General features: G+C 36.1%; 2 non-coding genes and 1 pseudogene across 2 annotated transcripts; all 3 read right to left on the reverse strand.

The window, feature by feature from the left end:
* Positions 1–2,039: 2,039 nt before the first annotated feature.
* LOC139887478 (U1 spliceosomal RNA) lies at positions 2,040–2,201 on the reverse strand. The gene has a single exon (XR_011773305.1). It is a non-coding gene; the product is annotated as a U1 spliceosomal RNA (small nuclear RNA).
* A 528-nt stretch (positions 2,202–2,729) lies between these two features.
* LOC139887482 (U2 spliceosomal RNA) lies at positions 2,730–2,925 on the reverse strand. Its single transcript, XR_011773309.1, has one exon. It is a non-coding gene; the product is annotated as a U2 spliceosomal RNA (small nuclear RNA).
* Positions 2,926–6,029: 3,104 nt separating this feature from the next.
* Positions 6,030–16,618, reverse strand: LOC139883650 (uncharacterized; annotated as a pseudogene).
* Between the last annotated feature and the right edge of the window lie 777 nt (positions 16,619–17,395).

Below are 17,395 nucleotides of genomic sequence, written 5' to 3' on the forward strand. Positions count from 1 at the left end.
CACAAAAATACCCCCGAACATTACCCATAATTTCCTTGGCAATAACCCATATTTTCCTTAGCTCTAGCTCGCTCGGAAACTCGTTTTGAAAATTACTTGGACATCACTCCGTCGTAATATTTTTTTGTACATTATTATTTTTGTATCGCAAAAATAATAACACTAATAATAATAAAAAAAAATAATAAGATTAATAATAATCTTATTAATAATAATAATAATAATAATAATAATAATAATAATAATAAATAATATTACGGAGTATATATATATTTGTGTATGTGTGTGATTTAAATCGAGCGAAAACACTGAAATTTATAGATGTGGCCTGAAATCTGGAGTCATGCGACTCGCATGGAAATGGCCTTCTGGCCATGCGACTCGCATGAGGACCAGGGACAGCTCACATTGTTTTGGCTCCTAGCTTGTCGACATAATATAAAATAAATATAAATATAATATATATAATTTAAATTAATTAATTATATATTATATTAAATTCACGTGCATAGTTGACTTGTAATTTTTGTTCCGATAAGTCGTACGTTGTCACTCGACTTATGTCCCGGTTTCGGTTTTTCGAACGCCCTTTCGTACGCTGAGAAAACTTGTACTTTACGTTTCGTGAATCGTACCTTTGTCAAAATATAGTCTTAAATCATCCATAAAATATACCACTGTAGCAAAGTTACTGTAGAAAAGTCAATTTTTACTGTAGCAATTCACTGTAGCAAAGTCAATTTCACTGTAGCAAATAGTGATTTTCAAAAACACTGTAGCATTTTGGGTACTGTAGCAATTTGAAATGTTACTATCGTTTACTAAATAACTTGAAATTATATATATGTATATATCTTTTTAATATATATAAATCAGTTTTTTTAAATACACATTGGAAGTTATTTATAAATAAATTTTAATAATAAATATTTCAACTTATCATATATATTCAAATAGATATTTAAACCAATAAGTTTAATGTACGGTATCAAATAATTAATACATTGTTACCTTTTCAAGTTATAGTATATATGTATCTATTTACATATAATTGTTCGCGAATCGTCGAAAACAACCGAAAGGTATTTAAATATATAAAAGTAGTTCAAAAATTTTGAGATTCAGTTTTACAGACTTTGCTTATCGTGTCGAAAATGTTAATCATACAAAGATTAAGTTTAAATTTGGTCAGAAATTTCCGGGTCATCACAAGTATGCTATTTGAGAAGCGTACACGTTGGTTTGCGTGTATTATTAAGATGATTATACAAAGGGTACAAATTATATATACGTTAAGTTTAGTTACCAGGGTGCTCAATTTCGTAGAATATTTTGATAAACGTTTCTGGATGAAACAACTGAAATCTTGTGATCCACCTTTATATACAGATTATATGAAACTATAAAACTATGAACTCACCAACCTTTGTGTTGACACTTGTTAGCATGTTTATTCTCAGGTTCCCTAGAAGTCTTTCGCTGTTTGCTTATATGTTAGACAAGCTATGTGCATGGAGTCATACATGGCATATTTTTCAAGGAAACGTTGCATTCACCAAATCATCACCATGTATCTTATTTTGACTGCATTGTCAACGGAAGTATTATTGTAAATTATTATATTACGGTGATTGCCTATATGTAGAAATCATCAGATGTCGAAAACCTTTGATTTAAATATTCATTTATGGTGTGCCTTTTCAAAAGAATGCAATGTTTACAAAACGTATCATATAGAGGTCAAATACCTCGCAATGAAATCGATGAATGACGTGTTCGTCCAAGTGAATTTGGAGCGATCGTCACATAAACCGAGTGATTGATTATTAATAACTTGACTATGCACCATTAATGCATAAGCTTACCATAAACACCGTCAAGTGCTGCTTTCAATATCATTGTTTCTTAACGAGTTTGCTGTCAGTCGCAAAAATATACATCGACTTGAAACCAATTTATATCAACAGTTACTACCAATTCACAAAAGTTTATGTTGTATACAAGACTTTAATAATAAACATTAGGGACTAATGATTGGGTAAGGGCTGCGCGAACGCATGCCCTTGCTGACACAAATTATGACGTAAGTTCGACCACTTGGGCCGACCTTAAACTAGCACCTCTCCGTTATGTGCAATGGAGATCACCAGCCTAGGTCATGAGCCTTCTTGATTGTCCATAGACCCCGTCCAGGTAAGTGACTTTTCCATTTTCCCCCTCCACTTTTTATACTACCATTTTCTCTTTTCGTTTTATTATTGCCCCAATGTGGGATCAGACTCGCACTATACAACACATCAATGAATGTGGTGATTTTGCCCAATTTATCCAACCATAAAAAAAACACCATAACCTCAACTTCAAGGGACATAAAAGCGTGAAAATATCAGAAACAATTATCTTGCAAGAGAATACTAAATTCAATGCAGTCAGCTGTTAGTGTTCATGACTTTAATAATTTTCAATCGCATAGCAGAATCACATACAATTTTCAATCATTTTTCTATCCCTTTAATAATTCTGTAAAATGAAAGATAATCTGATTTTCAGTAATAATATATGATCAAACAATACTCTGCTTAAAACAGAGTATTTTTTTCCAATAACTAATACGTAGTAATGTTTTGATTAACTGAAAGGGTTAGTAAGCCAGAACAGGTAAATAGTGCAATAACAGATCATCATACAAATCTATTCAGCATACATTAAAAGACTTTGACTAACAATTGGAGGGGTGAGCCAGGCCAAAGCAGCAGTACAACGCCAAGGCGACTCGCAAAGACCCTGATAGCAAGCTACCATGATGAGCCTTTCCCCATAAAAAATAAGATTAATATCGAGTGAACCAATGGCTCACATATCAGATATTAAACTAATAAGAACAGATACTACACTTGATCTTAGCCAAAAGGCCGAGAAAGGTATACTTTTCCACATCTCAGGCCTTGGTTTTTATAGCCACTCTCCTATTATTTTCTTTATTCTCTTGGGCGATGTGGGATATAACTGAATTAAACTTTTTCTGCTGACTTTATTCTTTCTTCATTGTGTATCTATCAACCATCTGGAGTTGTTTCAAAACGTTGGTGTTCATTCACATCCTCAAAACTCCAAGTGATTTGTAACAACAAAAGCATAAGACATGACTCAAGATTCAGAAAAATATCAATAATTTAAATCTTGAATTTGCTTTCAAATCATAATCGTAAGTAGAATAAGTTTGCCTTTGTTGTTGAAGATGAAAGTAGCAGGCTGCAACCAACAATTTTGGTGCAAGCTTGTATAAATTATGATTAGTATTAATCCATACGTTAAGACACTCCGGTTTGTTACCTTTAAATTTTAAAAGTTTGGGGCAGAGGTAGCCTAGGCCTATGTATAAATCTCTGATCCATTTATATTATATTCGCTGGGAAATCAAAATCTTTTAATGAGCATCTTAGGATCATTAAATAAAGAAAAATTTAACGAACATTTCATCTATGATTCCATTATATGATAGCCTAACCCTATTTATTCTGATATTTCTTAGCAATTTGTTTGTTTGGGGACAATATATAGTTTAAACGACGTCCGATTCTAGGTGAAATGTGAACAAGCTAGAATTATTGTGTTAAGTTGTTAGACCACTCCCAACGGTAACCAGCACGGAACCGCCCTCACTCCCTTCCTCGGCCGCCCTCGAGGGCGCCGATGGCATTCAAGCCGCCCTCGGCCGCCCTCGACTCTCTTTCCTTCTTCCGTGCTCGATTAAATCATAAGTATAACATTTTGAGGGCGGTGGCAACGGTGCAATTCAAACAGAAACAGAAACAGAAACAGAAACAGAAACAGAAGTAGCCGTTGGGTACCAACGGCATTATTCTTTTTTTTTTTTTTTTTTTTTGCTTTTCTTTTTTATTTTTAACACCACTATATAAACACCCAATATATTTTACCAAATAAACATACAAACACTCTTTTACTTCCAACTAAAACACTTATTCTTTCAACATTACTCATCTCAAACCCATTTCCAACTCAAAAAAAATGCCTAAAAAATCATCCAAATCATCCAAGAAAAATCAAAATCTAACGTCCGAGCCGATCTACACACAACAAAGTAATGATTTTTTCCAAACGTTACTTGAATCGCAAATGTATAACTCACCTTCCGGGTCGTCTTCTAACCCGAATCAAGGATTGGGGTTCGCATCTTATGCTTCACGTTCACCCGCTTTTGTTTCTACACCTCAATATTCCAACTACCGTCCTCAACAACAATTTCCTAACATCCAACAATTTGTTCCTCAACAACAAGTCATCCAACAACATGTCATTCGACAATTTCGAGTACCTACTCAAATTCCTTCCGAAAATGAATCCGAAGAAGAACAAATCGAAGAGGTTCAAGAAACTCAACCCGATGAATTTGAAGTTAGTCAAAACGAAGAACGTGTTGAAAGAAACCGTAAAGGAAAAGGAAAGAAAGTAATTTGCAAAAAAAGTCCGTGGTCGGACGACGAAAGTAGGATTTTGGCAACGGTGTGGATGCAAGTTTCGGAAAATATGGTAGTGGGAACTAATCAAACAAAAGACTCATTTTGGGGGACGATCCAAAGAGTTTACAATGAGCAAGTTTGGGAACAACGTCGAATGGATCAAATTACGGGAAAATGGACCAAAATGTCCAAAGATGTCAAGTTATATATCGGAATTTACTCGAAGCTTGAAAATTTTTGGCAAAGTGGCCAAAACGAAGCCGATATCATGTCACATGCTCGACGTGCGTTTAAGGATCAAGTGGGTCGTAACTTCTTATATGAGGATGCGTGGAAAGTTCTCAAAGAATGTCCGTAATTTTTAACATACGAAGGAGTGTCGTGAACAAAAAAAAATACTCCGATGGAGTTACCGAGTAATGGACCCGCGAATGAAAGTGGTCTGAGTGGTGGAGCCGCGAGTCCGAGTGGTGGAGCCGGGAATCAAAGTGCTCCGAATTTCCATGAAGAACCTTTACGTCGTCCGCCGGGTCGTGCAAGTTCCAAGACTCATAGGAGTTCGGGTTCATCCGATGCGGCCTCACGTTTGTCGTCCGAGGAAGCCCGCCAAACGTTAATCGAAACCGCAAATGCTACAAGGTTGACCATGGAAAAAATATACATTGAAACCGAGAGGCGTACCATGTTGGATAGTTTAACGTTTCTTACACAACCTTGTGCACCCGACATGACTCCCGAACAACACGCGTTGGTGATGAGAGCCAAAAATAAGATCCAAAAAATTTATCAAAACGCGTTTCAATCCGACGACGAAGACGACGAGTAGTGTTTTATTTGTTTAATTATATGTTCTTGTATTGTATTTTAATTTATGTCTTTTTAATTTCAAAAAATTGTAACCGTAACTTTTTAATATAATAAAATGTGTTGTTCAAAAAAATATAATTGACATAAAAATAATATTATATTAATAATAATAATAATAATAGTAATAAATATTAATAAAAAAATGTGGGGCCATGTGATAGGAAGGAAGGATGTCATGGTTGGTAGTGGTGTGTGATGGAGAGGAAGTGAAAAATAAATGGAGAGAGAAAGCTGATGTGACGCTGATGTGGCGGTGTGTCCTGGGGAGGAAGTACATCATGGTTGGGAGTGGTCTTAGCCAACAAGAAACTATGAAACTAGTGTGACCTTTAAAAGGTACATCATGCAAAGAGATGATGGCAGTTAAATAAGCAGCAATACACCCAAATATAAAATAGACAATATAAATCCCACTACAATCTTGCAGCTGATAGATCTGGATAATCTTAACCAGGCAAGCTTTATTTACAATGTTCGTTCGACCAGAACCACATGATCATAAAGGAAAAAAAAAAAAAAGGTTAAGACTCTCACCAAGGGTGTTCGTCTTGATGATGAAATGAAATCTGCGAACCGAGAAACAATTCCATACGAAAGGTAATGAAATTAACGACATTTACAGTTCTATCGACTTCCCAATTATATATATAAAAAGTCCTGAAGTTATTGGTATTTTTCAAGCTACTCAGGGCGAATGTTTATCAGATTCGGAAGATCATATTCTTGAAGTTTCTTTATATCATTTGCAGTCACTTTTGTGGACTCTGAGCCCAGGGATTTCAACTTCTTCAGTGGCTTTAGATACTGCAATCCTGTACTGGTTACTCTGGAATTCGATAAGTTCAATGAGACCAATTCTGTCAGACCTGCATCCAAAGTGACCCGGATCAGTTTTAATGCAAAATTGATGACTTATGTTTGACCCGTTCGAGACAAAAGGCGAAAACATGGATATAACATCATATAAAAACATTGCATTATCCGTTATAAAAGAACATTACCAGAGATTAACTCCAGTGATTCATCTGTTAGGCGGATGTTTTTGATAAATTCAACAGCACCAGAGAGCGAAGATCCTTGATATTCTTCACACCGGCGTTGGTTAATCCTCCACCGCAGATTTCCAAAGACTAGAGATTTGTAAAATCTACATGAAAAAGTTTCAACATGAAGCAAGTTCTATATTGAACATTGAAATGAAAATCAAATACTGATTATTGTAAGAGTTGAGCAAAGCAGACTGCGAAGATAATTGGTTCCAACATCTGTTATTTTAGCACAGAAGAGATCAAGATGAGTCAACCCAGTCAAACCTACATCCAATAGATGAGACCTTTTATAGCAGAAAGAATGTAACACTTGAGATTAATGTCTTTCCTCGGTTATTAAGACAGTGCCCTTGTAAGAGCAGCAAGTCCGGTATCTGTAATTTGGCGACAATCCAAATTCAGTGATCTAAGATTTGACAACTTATATAAATATCCCAAACCCCCATCCGTAATACCGGTGAATGAGAGATTTAAACTCTCGAGATTCATCAACCCTGCAAAGAACAGTCAAGACAAAATCCATAATCACAATAGTTTCTAAGGAATGAAATAACTAATTAGAAACATGTGATTAAGATAGCATCATGCAAAACATGGTTGACCTCAGGGGGGTTGGGGCTGAGGGTTAGGTCATGAGTTCGAACCTCGATCTGCCCATCCTATTAATTAATCTGCCTGAAATATGGATATCCAGATTGACCTCAGGGGGGTTTTCTCCCGGATCCATTCAGGATTCAAACCCGGTCCGCCTGCCCCTCGGGATGGTTAAAGGATCGGGTTCCTGTAATGCGATTTGGGTTTCCTCCCGAAAGCGTGTGTGTGCGCAAATGATGAGTGTCGTTGAAATAAATGATACACTGATGCAAGCTTGTCGTTCAAAAAAAAAAAAAAAAAAGATGTTTCTCAAGTATTAGAAGTTTCTTATCTTTCACCAAATTTTGTAAGTGTTCTGCATTGTCAAAGCTTACAAGAGGTGATATCCTTTATACGTCAATATATAATTATATCATTGATGGCATAAAAGAACGGATTCCTTAAAGTGTTTAACCTGATAGATGATGTAGGCCATTGTTGGAGTATGATACAAAAAATAGTGAGCGGAAGCATTTTAAAATTTTACAAAATCATACTCTCCCAAGGACCCATGTACAAAACTTTTAGCAAACAAAATATAAATCGAACAAGAGAAGGATAAGATTACAACCTTTGTAGTCTTTGAAGATTGTTGTGGAGAACCCGAAGAAGAGTTCCTCTAAACGGTAGACACCCAAAGTTCCAACCTTTCTTTGATATACACCTTCTAATTCTCTAATTCACTAAAATCTTTTCTACCCTTTAGCACCCGTAAAAGACTTATCAAGTTTTTAGGAAGTTATTTTTGGTCAAAAGGATGAAAAGAGAAATAATTAGAGTGGGTTCCTTATTTTCTTCTTTTTCAAAAGCCCACCGAACAAAACTTATATCTATTTATGTTTTGTTGGTCAAGATTCTTCATATAGAATGGAGAATTTTTGGACTTTTAAGATACGCACATATCGGGTTTTTAAAACCACAAGCATGCCAACCTTTTATTTGTCTTTTTAAGGTGAGGTAGGCAAGCATGCTTATTAATAAATTAATTATCAATTAAGTAATCTAAAATAATATTTATTTATTAAACCAATAACAATTGATTAATAAATTAATTCCCGATTAGAAGGTGTATCAAACAATTTACGATTGGCCTTTGTGTGTGACCGAATAGGATAAATGAACTTTATATTATTTAATGTCATGGGCATACCTTCGGAGTATATGTACCACGGTCAAATCACGGTTGAACCGTAACCAACCCGAGAACATATTTCCAACAGACTCCCACTTGCACTGACATTAATAATATTGGTTAGTCTTGAAAGACACACCCTGTGTAACACTTAGTCAGTTTAGTTACACTCCTATATTTTGATTTATATCAATCATCCTTTTGTTCTAGATATCTTTATGAACGTGTGACATGGTTGTGTCAATCATCATCGTTCAAGATTATGTTTCCCGATTGAGATTTGTGGTGATCAAATAGACTGCAATTGCATTAATTCAGTCGTTGCATGGCCATGCATTTAATTCAGCACAAACCAACGAGGGGCCCAGAGATATCGCTTCAACTTGCTAAGAGAAGAAGGAACAAATTGCTTCAGCTGTATAGACATCCACCACATCCCATATTATACCTGATCTGCACCCTTATGACTGGCATTTACGCACAGCGTTAAATACAGGTCAAAGTAGAATATAGTCTGTGTCAGGATTCCTCATACATATCCACTCTAGGATAAATGACGTTGCCATCTTAGAACTTACTTGTGACTTAAAACCATGAAGTAGCGTCTAAGTGTGGTCATTCCAGAACCTTGAATCAACTATCAAGTTCCTCATGAATGTAGTTTCATATAAGCCTATATTACTACACTTCATAGCAGCCTTAATTCAATTCTCTCTTCCGTAGAGAATAACCGACTGTGGAGGTTTATGAAATAATATTCATTGGAAGTTAAAACATGCAAAATGAAACATGGCAATATACAATGAAATGATCGCATCGTGCGTATAATATAATCTCGATATATTAATCATCAGATCAATTGCAACATATATTATTGCCAATGTTTAAAGTGTCAAACTTACATAATAAGTACAATCAAACTTTATCATCAATGACACGAATACCAATAGACATGCTATGAGCATCATGCTTAGTCTGTGGCAAAGGCTTGGTGAAAGGATCAGCCAAGTTCTTAGTTGTGTCTACTCTACTTAATAATATGTCATTATCTGCTACAAGTTGACGGATGTAATGGTACTTTCTGAGTATGTGCCGTGTGCGCTTTTGTGACCTCGGTTCTTGAGCCAAGACAACCGCACTCACATTGTCGCAGAAAATCTCAATAGGATCATGAATTGTAGGAACCACACCTAGATCCCCGATGAATTTCTTTATCCACATGGCCTCTTTAGCAGCTTCATTTACCGCTATATACTCGGCTTCTGTCGTAGAATCAGCAATAGTACTTTGCTTGGAGCTTCTCCAAGTGACGGCTCCACCATTCAACATAAACACAAATCCTGATTGTGAAGAGCAATCATCTCTATCTGATTGAAAACTAGCGTCAGAGTATCCTTTGACGCTCAACTCGTCATTCCCACCATAGACCAAGAACATATCTTTAGTTCTCCTAAGATACTTTAGAATGTTCTTGACTGCTATCCAATGAGCTTCACCAGGGTTGGCCTGATAACGACTAGTCATGCTTAAAGCATACGATACGTCAGGCCTAGTGCATATCATGGCATACATGATCGATCCTATAGCTGAAGCATATGGAGTCCGACTCATGGTAGCTGACTCCAAGTCAGAATTAGGACATTGAGACTTGCTCAATATCATTCCAGGGTTCATAGGAACACACCCTTTCTTGGAGTTGTGCATACCGAATTTCTTCAGTATCTTATCTACATATGCACTTTGGCTTAGCCCAATCAATCTCCTTGATCTATCTCGATAGATTTTAATTCCCAAAATATATGATGCATCTTCCAAATCTTTCATGGAGAAACATTTCCCTAGCCAAGCTTTGACATCTTTTAATGTCGGGATATCGTTTCCCATGAGTAATATGTCATCGACATATAGTACAAGGAAGACTACAACACTCCCACTAGACCTAACATAGACACATGGCTCATCTTCGCTTCTGATAAAACCAAATTCTTTGATTTTCTCATTAAAGCAAAGATTCCAGCTACGAGAAGCTTGTTTAAGTCCATAAATGGACTTTTGAAGCTTGCACACACTTTTAGGATACTTAGGATGTACAAAACCCTCAGGCTGTGTCATAAACACATCCTCTGTTAGCTTACCATGAAGGAAAGCTGTTTTTACATCCATTTGCCATATTTCGTAGTCATAAAATGCAGCTATGGCAAGAAGTATTCTAATGGATTTCAACATAGCCACTGGTGAAAAGGTTTCATCGTAGACTACACCATGTTGTTGCGTGTAACCCTTAGCCACCAGTCTGGCTTTGAATGTGTGTACATTTCCATCCATGTCGGTCTTCTTCTTGAAGACCCATTTACACCCAATGGTTTTAATTCCTGGTGTATGATCAATCAAGGTCCAGACTTGATTATCATGCATGGATTGAATCTCATTGTCCATAGCCTCCTTCCATTTGGCAGACTCGGGGCCTGTCATTGCTTCCTGATAGGTAATAGGTTCATCAGAATCTATATTTTCGTCATCACCCTCAGATATGTGTAAACTATATTTCTTTGGTGTTTGACGCACTCTATCAGATCTACGTATGGGTGGTGGCTGTAGGTCAGTTTCTTTCTCAACAGCAGGCTCGTCGACCTCTTGTAGAGAATCGGTTCCAATATCGGTTTCCATGTCGGTTGATTCTTGAATTTCTTCAAGGTCAATTTTGCTCCCACTGGTTCCTTTTGATATGAGATCCTTTTCAAGGAAGACTCCCCTTCGAGACACAAAGACTTTATTCTCAGTAGGGTTGTAAAACAAATATCCAAAAGAATCAGTCGGGTATCCAACAAATAAACACTTTTCAGATCTGGGTTCAAGTTTATCTTGAGCTTCACGACGAACGTAAGCCTCACATCCCCAGATTCTAAGATACGAGAGAGACACGGTTTTGCCATGCCATATCTCATAAGGTGTTTTGGAAACTTTCTTGGTTGGGATGAGGTTAAGGATCCTTGCGGCAGTTTGTAGGGCGTAACCCCAAAAACTGATTGGAAGCATTGTGCGACTCATCATGGATCGAACCATATCAAGTAATGTTCGACTCCTCCTTTCAGCCACACCATTATGCTGTGGTGTTCTAGGAGGAGCTAATTGTGAGATTATCCCACAACCCCGCAGATGTTTACGAAATTCATCATTAAGATATTCACCACCTCTATCAGATCGGAGAATCTTAATTCTTTTGTTCAGTTGATTTTCTACTTCGTTTTGGTATGCCTTGAACACTCCCAAAGTTTCAGACTTTTGTTTAATTAAATAAACATAACCATATCTACTGAAGTCATCAGTAAATGTAACGAAGTATCGTTCCTGGTGTCTAGTAGGCGATCTGAACGGACCGCACACATCAGTGTGTACCAATCCTAACAGATCCTTAGCCCGTTCACAGTTTCCTGTGAAAGGTGCCTTTGTCATTTTTCCTGATAAGCAAGATTCGCATTCATCATATGATATTATATCAAATGATTCTAGAATTCCATCTGACTGGAGTTTGGCTATGCGTTTCTTGTTTATGTGGCCTAAACGACAATGCCATAGATACGTTTTATCCAAACCATCTTTGGATGAATCAACATTATAGATTGAACTATCATTTAGCTTTGCTGTGGTTTCTAAGATGCCTTTACAAGGACTAGCCTTGAAATAAAACATCCCATTTTTGTGAACAAGTATTGATCCATTATCAAAACTAAAATTAAAACCATCATTAAATAAAGCATCAAAAGATATAATGTTTCTTGCCATTTCGGCACTGTAGCAAACATTAGATAAAACAATACATAAACCAGAATCAAAAGAAAGCTTGTATTCTCCAATCATGTCAACAGAGGCAACATTCTTATTCCCCATGATTAGATTAAGCTCTCCGGTCTTCAGCTTCCTACTTCTTGTGAGTCCCTGCACATTAGTACAAATGTGAGTACCACATCCTGTGTCCAATACCCAGGAATTAGAAATAGTAGTATTGTTTAGTTCAATCATGAACAAACATGAAGGTAGGGCGATTCCCTTAGCCCGTAGTTCATTAAGTTCCTTCAAGTACTTAGTACAATTGCGCCTCCAGTGTCCTTTTTCCCCACAATGAAAGCATATTGCTTCTTCAGGAGACTTGGTTTGCGGGATCTTTGAAGTAGAAGAGTTAGCAATGCCCTTAGGTTTAGGTTTGAAGTTGGACGTGCCAACCTTACCCTTGCCCTTGTTCTTGCTCTTTGTTTTGTTTTTCTTCTTCTTGATCCCACCTTCACGAATGGATAGGACGGTAGTTGCGGGTTTAGCTTTGGCCATGTTAGCCTCAGCAGTTTTCAACATGCCATGGAGCTCCATGATTGTTTTCTCCATATTGTTCATATTATAGTTCATAATGAATCCTTCATATGCACTAGTCAGCGAGTTCAGGATAAAATCCGTTGCAAGCTCCTGACTTATGGAAAAACCAAGGCGCTCCAGCCGGTCTATGTACCCTTTCATTTGTAGTACATGGACACTAACGCTACTTCCCGTTGCCATTTTGCAAGATACGAGAGCTTTCACGGTGTCAAACCTTTCTTGCTTTGCTTGTTGTTGGAACATGTCCTTGAGTTGGTTAAGCATGTCATACGACCCTAAGCTCTCCATGCCCTTTTGGAGCTCCGGAGACATGGTCGCCAACATCAAGCATGCTACCTCATTAGACTCGGAACGACGTTTTTCAAACTCGTCCCTAGCCGCTTGAGTAGCTCTCGATCCGGGTTCTGCCGGTAAGGGTTCCTCAATTGCCCTGATCTTTCCTTCCATCCTAAGAGCAATTCTTAGGTTGCGAAGCCAGTCCATGTAGTTCAAGCCCGTAAGCTTGTCCTTTTCGAGGAGCCCTTTAAGGCAGAAATTAGTGATTGATGACGGAGTAGGATTTGTGTTTGTTGCAGACATCTGTCATATTTTTTAAAGTAAGTTGTATTAGTTAGTTTTGATATGTTTAATCCTTGTTAAAATAATTACCCAAGTGTGTTCAAAATTTTAACAATTATAATTAACAAGGCTAAGATCCATATTTCACTTATGGTAACGACGGGTTTGCCGCGGATCGCCAATCATAAGCTATTTAGGTAGGTAACTATATTACCAATTTCATCCATTATGAAATTCTTAGGTTCTGCGGGATTTAGTGATAATCAATTATTTCACTTGGCATGTTTAATCCCTTCTACGCAAATCCTTCCTCGTGGCGGGTTTGCCGCGAACCACGATTTCAGATTGTAAACCGTCCGTGATAGATACACGTGAAATCCGGCCCAAGACTCTCGGGTATCGCGAAATTCACCTCACCCTTCCCAACACCCAATTAAAATCCGGCCCAAGACTCTCGGGTATCGCGAACTCTAATAGGTAGAAGGTTCGGATGTGTGTACTACTCATGGATAGCGTAAAGTTTACATTTAAAACGGGTTTTTGTCTTCTTTTAGCAAAAGTAGTTTATACCATTTTAAAACATTTGCTAATTATGTATTGCGTGTTGCATTTGTTAAACCAATTTTAACCAAACCATTTTAAGTGATTATTGTCTTTTGTTTCTATACTAATTTTCTAGCTAGCATGGCATAGACAAATAAGAACACAATAATAATCATGACACGCAATTATCGGTAGTATGCCTCAAGTCCTATGTGTTTTTCCGGTGAGCCAACACTCGGAAAAACATGGTCAACTAGGGACATAACCTTGTGTGAGAATTGGCTCCCACTAAAACCGCCATCTCCATTATATGCTCGGATGGGCCGCCTTGTGAACATCTTCTTTTTGATTCCAATCTTGGTTGCATTATCTTACAAAAAAAAAAAAAAAACTATTCTATTTTCTATACTATTACAAATACAATATGAATAGAAAGACGACATGCAAGTCGTTTAACAAATTATTACATTCATCCCGAATAAATAATAAACACGACATGCAAGCCGTTTAATAAATTATTACATTCATCCCGAATAAATAATAAATTAAATCATACAACCAAACATCCACACAAGGGTCTTATTGAGGCAAATACTACCGATTTCATACAACAATCATATACACAACAAATGGAGTGCCAAATATCCATTTTTATGAAACATGTTTCGATAAGGATTGATTTAAACAACACTTAATGGCACACAAAATAATCAATCCTTGTTTACATAACTTATGTATGCATGTAAACCCACTTCATATTTTGTAAGTATGGTTTTCATGCCAAAACCATCCAAACAAACATATTAAGTGAATCAAAACATGTTGGAGATTTATTCACTTTAACCAAGCATAAAGTCTAAAATTAATAATTTTAATTTTTTTCATTTCATGTAAAACATGAAAAGAATTCATGTACTTTATTTTCCTAAACATTGAATCTTTAATAGTCAACATGCAAGTTACATTTTTTAATTTTCGGAATTAATTTTTTTTTGGCAGATTCATACATCAACTTTAAATGGCCATATCTTACTCATTTCTAATCCGTTTTCGATGAATTTTTTTTTTAAATTTAAGTTCTTTGAGTTAGCTTTCAAATGCAATTGGCCTCATACGAAAATACGAAGTTTAAAGCCTCGAAACAGTCCATGAAAGACAGACTGTTCAAGCTGAAAAAAACTTTTAAAAGGAGATTAACCATTTAACATTTTGCCAAAACTCAAGATTCAAATATTATTTAGGAAACATAAAAACACAAATCATAATAACAGTTTTGCATGTTCGTTATGCATAATCATCTCCAAGTATCATGCATAACACATTCATCAAAACGATTATCACAAGAAAAGTTTGCTAAAACTTGTACAAGATGGCTCTGATACCACTTGTTGGAGTATGATACAAAAAATAGTGAGCGGAAGCATTTTAAAATTTTACAAAATCATACTCTCCCAAGGACCCATGTACAAAACTTTTAGCAAACAAAATATAAATCGAACAAGAGAAGGATAAGATTACAACCTTTGTAGTCTTTGAAGATTGTTGTGGAGAACCCGAAGAAGAGTTCCTCTAAACGGTAGACACCCAAAGTTCCAACCTTTCTTTGATATACACCTTCTAATTCTCTAATTCACTAAAATCTTTTCTACCCTTTAGCACCCGTAAAAGACTTATCAAGTTTTTAGGAAGTTATTTTTGGTCAAAAGGATGAAAAGAGAAATAATTAGAGTGGGTTCCTTATTTTCTTCTTTTTCAAAAGCCCACCGAACAAAACTTATATCTATTTATGTTTTGTTGGTCAAGATTCTTCATATAGAATGGAGAATTTTTGGACTTTTAAGATACGCACATATCGGGTTTTTAAAACCACAAGCATGCCAACCTTTTATTTGTCTTTTTAAGGTGAGGTAGGCAAGCATGCTTATTAATAAATTAATTATCAATTAAGTAATCTAAAATAATATTTATTTATTAAAACAATAACAATTGATTAATAAATTAATTCCCGATTAGAAGGTGTATCAAACAATTTACGATTGGCCTTTGTGTGTGACCGAATAGGATAAATGGACTTTATATTATTTAATGTCATGGGCATACCTTCGGAGTATATGTACCACGGTCAAATCACGGTTGAACCGTAACCAACCCGAGAACATATTTCCAACAGCCATCACTTCCAACTTCTGTATCAGACAACTCCAAACATTTCAAACGATGAAGGCCTGTTCTTCAAACGCAAATCCAAACTATATGTATAAGCATCTTTATACAACGCCAATACGCTTTAACAAGACATACAAAAAGACCAATGAGTAACTGATACTTGATTAAAATATCCATCAGTGATAAAGAAACAGGCATCCATCATGTTTATACAACAGTATGCAGCCATTAATATCAATAATTAATATTAATAATTAATATTACTATTAATATTAATAATTGAAATAAAAGACCAATGGAGCAACTGACACTTCATTAGACTATCCATCAGTGAGAAAGAAGACTCACTGAAAATTATTAGACCATTTCCAACCCTGACTGTGATATTACGGGCAGTTAGTGCACTTTTTGGTCAAAAAGTGCAATCTGACTCTGACTGGGCAGTATCAGTTTCTAACATTTTATAACTGTGTGTGTCAGTTTTTTGTGTTAAATATTGGGTAGGGTGATGCGGTAAAATGTGGTAAAATCTATTTGTCAGATCATATGCCGTAGTGAAGTCAGCAATGGTGACACATTACCCGACCAGCACATTTTGCAAAATCTCTAGCCCAAATTTATGAGGAATACATCAACACGCATTTGTATTATTTGTGCCCAAATGTTTCGTAAACTTAAACATACTGATGACATGCAAACAATAGTGTACAAGAGTAGAAGAAAGATAACATACAAAAACAATTTACACAAGAAAAAAAAAAAAAAAAGTAACGTGCAAGGTGAACCAGCCCATCATCCCGAATAACACATGAATCTAGGTTCATATCTGAATTGTAATGCTAAACTCAGTTCTCTATTTTTTTCCTTGAGCCTATGTGGGATATTTAAACCTTTGCCCATAATTAGATTATGGAAACACTACAATTAAAAGCTTTAATCTTTAACATTTTCACTTATTATAATTCTCGGTCTTTAGATCAGTATACTTGTTAGACTTATTGGGATGCTAAAAATTGTTGTTGGAACACCTACTTTTGCTTTCTAAAGCTCTTTAGAGAGATTGCTTAAGATAGTAGATAGCTTCAACTCTACATTCTTGTCAGAAATTTTAATCTAAAGGCAATTATGCTCATAACGTAAATTTCACACCTTGTTTTCATCAAAGTAAGTGCTTTAGTTAGTATATTGATCTTGTTAATAGTTCTTGAATTGTGCACTGAAAACATCCAAAATAAAATGTCTTATAAGTTATAATGTGTGCACACCCCTATGCTCCCAGAGTCTCATATGTTTGTTTCTGTGTTTCGTCCCACTCCTTGTGAACATATGCAGCCAAATTTTGCCTTAGTCTCAGTCTAACTATCTTCAATCGTTTTAAACTAAAAACGGCGCTGATTTCTTCTGCCACTCCCATGTGACCAAAACACAGTAACGGAAAAAATAACTTAATCTTTGCTTATATTTCCGGCATGTATGCGTATTTTGTTATATAAGTAACCATCAATTGTTATGGTTTAGAAAGTAAAAGTTCTGAATCAAAAGCTAAGATGTGTACAAGTGACGTAAAATTGCAGCTTAAGACGAGACTAAAACATCTTGAA

Source organism: Rutidosis leptorrhynchoides, chromosome 1 (assembly GCF_046630445.1).
Source record: "Rutidosis leptorrhynchoides isolate AG116_Rl617_1_P2 chromosome 1, CSIRO_AGI_Rlap_v1, whole genome shotgun sequence".
In the NCBI taxonomy this organism is placed as follows: domain Eukaryota; kingdom Viridiplantae; phylum Streptophyta; class Magnoliopsida; order Asterales; family Asteraceae; genus Rutidosis; species Rutidosis leptorrhynchoides.